This window comes from Myotis davidii, unplaced genomic scaffold (assembly GCF_000327345.1).
Source record: "Myotis davidii unplaced genomic scaffold, ASM32734v1 scaffold196, whole genome shotgun sequence".
Lineage (NCBI taxonomy): Eukaryota > Metazoa > Chordata > Mammalia > Chiroptera > Vespertilionidae > Myotis > Myotis davidii.
In genome coordinates, this window is record NW_006288258.1 from 1,805,896 (window position 1) to 1,812,427 (window position 6,532).

Genomic DNA, 6,532 nt, shown 5'->3' on the forward strand with positions numbered 1-6,532 from the left:
AAAAAACAAAACTTCAAAAAAAAGGCCCTACTAACTGCAAAATAAAAAAAAAATAGACCTTCTAACTTAAAAAAAAAAAATCCTAACTTGTCTTCCCTCTGTCCTCAGGCAGCAGCAGGCTCTGCACAGGCAAGCTCGTGACTCATCCGATCACACCTGAGACTGAGAGGAGTCGAGAGACAGAGAGAAGGAGGGGAGTCGGAGAGTGCAGCGTACATTCCACACATGTGCACTGGGGGCCCGGGACGAGTCGGCTGCTAAGCAACAAGCAGCAGTGGCAAAAACACCATGCGGACCGGATAAATGTTTTTGGCGGGCCGCATGTGGCCCGCAGGCCATAGTTTGAGGACCCCTGTCCTAAACCATTAGTGACAAGAAACTAGTTCTCATTTCCAGTTTTTTGTTTGTTTGTTTGTTTTTTGTGGGTTTTTTTTTTTTTTTTGAGATCACTAAAGGAAAGTAAAAAAGAAAAAAACATGATGAGGATGCCAGCAAATGATGGGGCTGCTTGTGGGGCATTTTCTGTTCTCTGAGACTCTCTTTAAACCACAGGGAATGGATAACTCTACCAACTAAACCTTCTGGATTATCGGTATGGAAGTTTATCCTACATGCCAGATTATAAAATTCTCACACATAGAGCTATGTACCCTCTAAATCTGAACTAGAGATGACGTGGTATTGACATTTTTTCTAATATGCATTTGTTGAGAAATGGGAAAATAGATATCATAGTGTCATAAAATGACCACTCTACCAACCATAATCACATTTTAAATATATGAAAACATTATTCTTAATTGGAGAAATTAAAGATGTTGATGATAACAAAGTGATAAATGAATTAATAAGATTTTTTTCCATTGTGGAAGTCATTAGGATTGTAGACTTGAGTGAAGTGAGTTCTCTCTAATGAAGGAGATGGTGCACGTAGGCCCCAGACAATGCCATTGAAGAAAACGGTCATGTTGATAAGATAAAACACACATACTCACATACAGACAGGCATATAAATGAATTTGTTAAAAGTCATAAAGACAAAACATTCTTTTTCTATTGATTTCATTTTCAAAAAAACTATTTTCTTAGGTTCAAAGTATTATTGTACAGACACAGCCATTGGGCTTTACCAGTGGTTAAATCTTTAGTCATATGATAAATATTGCATGAAATAAAATAAATAATTTCCCCAAAATATTTAAAGGTCACTTATCTTTCTGGCTCACTTTGTAGACTTGAAAGAAACCTGACAGGAGGGGTGTTTTCCTAAGATACTTGGCTAATATTGCTTTTCCCCAGCAGTGGTGGTTATGTAGTCTTGTCCAAGAAGCAGAAATCTTACTATGCCAACCAGGACTGAATAGCTCCTAGGATTTTAAAGGCATGGCGACAGGGGACTACCATATGAATGCTTATCGTCACAAGGAAGGGACTTTACTATTTGTGAAATAAAGTAGAGCATACTATTAGAATACCATTAACTAATGGACAACCACCAGTCAGCAACAGTGCAAAAAATAATTTTGTAAATTATTTCTTGCTGTTGACTAAAGTGGCTAAACTGTTTCATTTGTTATTTGGTTCAGGGTATGACCAGCCCGTTCCCTACAATGACACCCTCTTGAAGAGGAGCAGAGGTGGTTAAAGTATTTTTCTTCAACATGGTGACTAGTGTTTCTGGATGGATATGTTATCTTATACTGAGTATACAGAAAGCATATTTGGGGTATACAGAATGGTAAATAAATGAAGATGCCCTTTTAGCTGGATGGAAAGACATCCTATTAGGTTGTTTTCATTAAATGGCCACAATCAAGTGTCACCCCTGGCCTGTTGTTCAGTCACTTTCCAGTTAGGATCTGTAAGTGATTCCTTAGTGCCATGAAATGCATGTTGAGAGGGTTCCTCTTCACTCTACTGTGGCCTCTCCTCTTGAACTGACATTACACAGTGCACATCACTGTCACTGTCACAGCATGAGCTGCATATTTTGGGCAAAACCTTTGTTATATGGATATTAGATAACCTAGCCAGTGCTGCATGTTCAGAATTCAGATCTTGGATTTTAGAAAGAATTTTTTCCCTATTAGTTTGTATTGGTTCTTTAAGATCTGCATTAAGCCATATTCAATAAGCCCTATAATTAGTGAATTTTTGGAGAAGGCTAATATATATAATTTTATCTTATAGCAAATAAACAATGATGGCTTGGTTAGGGAATGGTCATTATTTTAACATCTTAGGATCCAAGACTTTTTACTTGCCATTAATTTATACATTTTGTGTGTGTATTGTATGTGAATATGTATATATCTATCTATATAATAGAAAAATATGCTAATTAACCAGGACGCCGTAATGGGTCAACCAGACAGGAGGAGGTTGCACACACAGCATCAGGGGCAGGGCGGCAGGGGCCTCTGCGTGCCTGCACTGGGCGAGGGCCTGATCAGCAGAGGCCATGTCTGCTTCAGGGGCCAGAGAGGGAGGCAGGGCTGTACCAGTGACTCGAGGGTGGGCGGCACTGCGCAATTTCAAATCGCACACTGGGCTCCTAGTATCCTATATAATAAAGAGGGAATATGCAAATTGACCATCACTCCAACACACAAGATGGCTCCCCCCATGTGGTCAAAGATGGCCACCCCATGTGGACACAAGATGGCCACCACAAGATGGCCAGCAGGGGAGGGATGTTAGGGGTGACCAGGCTGGCAAAGGAGAGCAGTTGGGGCTACCAGGCCTGCAGGGGAGGACAGTTGCAGGGGGGACCCAGACCTTCAGGGGAGGGCAGTTGGAGGTGACCAGGCTTGCAGGGGAGGGCAGTTGGGGGGGCCCAGGCCTTCAGGGGAGGGCAGTTGGGGGGGACCAGGCTGGCAGGGGAGGACAGTTCCGGGCAATCGGACTGGCAGGGGAGAAGTTAGGCATCGATCAGGCTAGCAGGGGAGTGGTTAGGGGTGATCAGGCTGGTAGGCAGAAGCAGTTAGGGGCAATCAGGCAGGCAGGCGAGTGGTTGGGCTCCAGCAGTCCTGGATTGTGAGAGGGATGTTAGACTGCCTATTTAGGCCTGAGCGGTCCCAAATTGGAGAGGGTGCAGGCTGGGCTGAGAGACACGCCCCCACTCCATGCACAAATTTTGTGCACTGAGCCTCTAATATGGTCCCTAGGCCTGGCCTGCAATCAGGGCCATCTTCCCCATCTGCCAGCAGCCAGCCCCCCCCCACCACCCACCCCTGGTTCCCCATTTGCCTTCAGGTGATTAGTGCCTGACAGCCAGGGGAAGGAACTGAGAGGTTGGCTGTTCCCACCCGCTCGTGGGCTCTGCCCCCACAGCAGGTGGCCATCAGGCGACCTGAGCCTCCCAGGCAGGAAAAGGAACCAAGAGGTGGTCAGTGAGCCTCGTAGTGACTGGTCCAGCAGACGTTCTGGTCGTTCTGCTGTTAGGGTCAATTTGCATATTACCCTTTTATTATATAGAATATCTATAAAACGTTGGGTTTAGAAAGGTTCAATGTAATATTTTGAAAAATAAGCATTAACTATTTTTTAGAATATTTATAAAAAGAATTCAAGAACTAAAACACGTAGGTTTCTTAGAGCTTTTTATTTAAGCCCAGGGTAGGAATTTTTATCAAGGGTAGAATTTCCTTCTATGGAGGAAATTAGTAGATCAAAACCATTTTTTTTTCCACCCAAGCTTCCACAAAAAGGATTGACTGATAGAGAATGCACAAGCAAGAAGAAGTATGGTCCAAGAAATGCATGTTCCTATGGTCAGTATGATGGAGCTTGGTATCTTAACACATAAGTGGCAGGTACCAGGGGGAAGTGTGGCCAGGCATGGGATATCAAGGACATCCAGCTTAGTTTATTGATGGTAGCAGGATGAGGATGTTTCACAGACACACAGAGCAATTAACATTTAGAATCTGAAATTAGGCCATATTCTGGAATGTAGTCAGGCTGACACATGAAGCAACAGGGAAGTATCATCAGGTTATAAAACTCAGTTATGATAACATGATAGGTGCTAAACTAGTGTGACTGGACAGTACCAGACAGAACTCCGGACTTGATGTGACTCAAGGAGATTACAAAGGTTGTTTCTGAGGAAGGGAAAGATAAAAATCCTCTTCCCAATTCTGTGAGCTCCCTTGTGATGCAGGTTGATGGTGGGCCATGCATATTATCTTTGCATCCCTGGCACCTGCCCCGGTGCCTGACATTCAGTATGTGCCTAAGAAACAATTGTCATTAAAAGAAATATCAACTTATGGATTCAGATGAATGGTATGAATTTGATCTTGATAAACCAGAGCCAAAGAGATAAATCACATTTGATATTCTGAAAAGTTTTGATATAATGTAACACATTTTTACAAAAAAATCTGAGAGTAAAACAAATTTATTTTTGTCAAACAATATTTTTTTTTAAGTAACTACAAACTTAAAAATTATTCTTATGTTAAAAAAAATGGGCTCTGAGTATAATAATACTTATAGGCATAAAAGGAAAAATTTGTTACAATGGAAAGTTTAAGGATATTATTTATTTTAATGTAATATGTATAATAATTGTCACAAAGTTCAACTATTCTATTGAAAGTAGAGTACTAAAGACAAAGGCTTAGTCTCTCAGTTCTGCGTCCTTGGGAGAAGAAAATCTAGTCTGCATGTAGCCTGCTTCTACCTTGTGTCTCTAACTTTTATCTACGGCATTTAATTTTTTGTCCTTTCTTCTAATTGGGTTTGTTTATCTTGTATGGTATTTCTCTATGGATTATTTAGTGGCTCTGGTGAGGCCTGTTAGGGGCATTTGATTTGTTTGTTTAGCATACATTTGGAAAGCAAAAAGCAGCTATATTCCAACACAGGATACAGTTACCATTAGAAAAGGATGGTTATCACAATATATTTTTTCTTAAAGTATGGATTTTCCCTTAAAGGTTCTGCTTTTTTAAAACTCATATAAACAATAAGGATAAGCCAACTTTGTTCAGATGCTTGTAGAGACATTCCTATTTCTAATTTTGTCTAATATGAATTGAACATAATAGGCACAGGGACTGGAAATCTGCACTTCTGTCTCTCCTTCTATTTGTAGTATGGTTACATTAATCTCTAGCTCGTAAATAGTTATGCACCAGAATCAACTGACTGACTAATAAATAATACCGATTGCTTCATTCGCTATGACGAAGTACTGTATTAGGTGCAGAAGCATAAGGCGATGCTCTGAGTCCATGATACTAACAGATACTAATAAAGCCAGAGGACGTTTGCATGGATCTCCTTGACCTACACTAACTCATTTGATGTCCTTTCTTTTTTATTTCTTTTCATTTTATTTTTCTCCCTCTGTTCAATTTCCTTTATCAGTAAAAGATTAATTTTACAACAGAGTTCCAGTTTCTAGCTGGAACATTCTGTAATTTCATAAATCTGGAATTTCCATTCACTCTCTCTTTATTGCCTTTTTAATTCTTTACTATTATTATTAGTATTTTACCAAAGGCTTTGACATTCTTTATTATTTATCCTACCAGCTCATTTCCTTTCTGTAGAAATAGAGGGGACAGTGACCCCTTCAACGTAACTAAGCACAAGTTTGCTCAACTAGTTTCTCAGCAAATACATACCAAATGTCTACCTTTGAAGCTCTCTACTCTGTTCTGTTGAGTGTTGGAAAGCAAACTGTTCACAATGACGAGAAACGTACATTCCAGTTCTATGGACTCCATCCTTTTAAAGATGAAGACCTCCTTTTTTATTTCCTTTGAAAACAATTAGTGATTATTGAATACACTAGAGGCCTGATACACGAAATCCATGCAAGGGTCTCTGCCCTCACAGCCCTGGCTTTGTCCGGAAGGTCAGCTGGAAGGTCATTCGGCTGTCCAGTCTAATTAGCATATTATGCTTTTATTATTATAGATACCATGCTCCAGATACTTACATACCTTAGCTAAATGCTGTTCTTTATGTGCATTATCTCCTGATACTTTTGACTTGCAGTTTAACAAAAATTGTTGCATGTTCATTTTCTAAAATTGTGGTAAAATAGATGTAAAATTTACCTTTTCAAACGTTCTTTTTTTTTAAATTAAATCTTTATTGTTCAGATTATTACATTTGTTCCTCTTTTTTCCCCCCATAACTCCCCTCCTCCCAGTTCCCGCCCCACCCTCTGCCCTCACTCCCCACCCACTGTCCTCATCCATAGGTGCACGATTTTTGTCCAGTCTCTTCCCGCATCTCCCACACCCCTTTCCCCCACAAGAACAGTCAGTCCCCTTTCCCCCAAGAATAGTCAGTCCATTCCCTTTATATGTCCCTGATTCTATTATGATCACCAGATTATTTATTCACTTGATTCTTAGATTCACTTGTTGATAGATGCATGTTTGTTGTTCATAATTTGTATCTTTTCCCCTTTCTCCTTCCTCTTCTTAAAGGATACCTTTCAGCATTTCATATAATACTGGTTTGGTGGTGATGAACTCCTTTAGCTTTTCTTATCAGTGAAGTTCTT

General features: G+C 40.3%; 1 long non-coding RNA gene across 1 annotated transcript in view; it reads left to right on the top strand.

The window, feature by feature from the left end:
* The first annotated feature begins 545 nt into the window (after positions 1-545).
* Positions 546-6,532, top strand: part of LOC107182541 — an 18,265-nt gene continuing 12,278 nt past the window's right edge. Inside the window, exon 1 of the long non-coding RNA XR_001513257.1 lies at positions 546-592. This is a non-coding gene — a long non-coding RNA (uncharacterized LOC107182541). The remainder of the gene's footprint in view (positions 593-6,532) is intronic.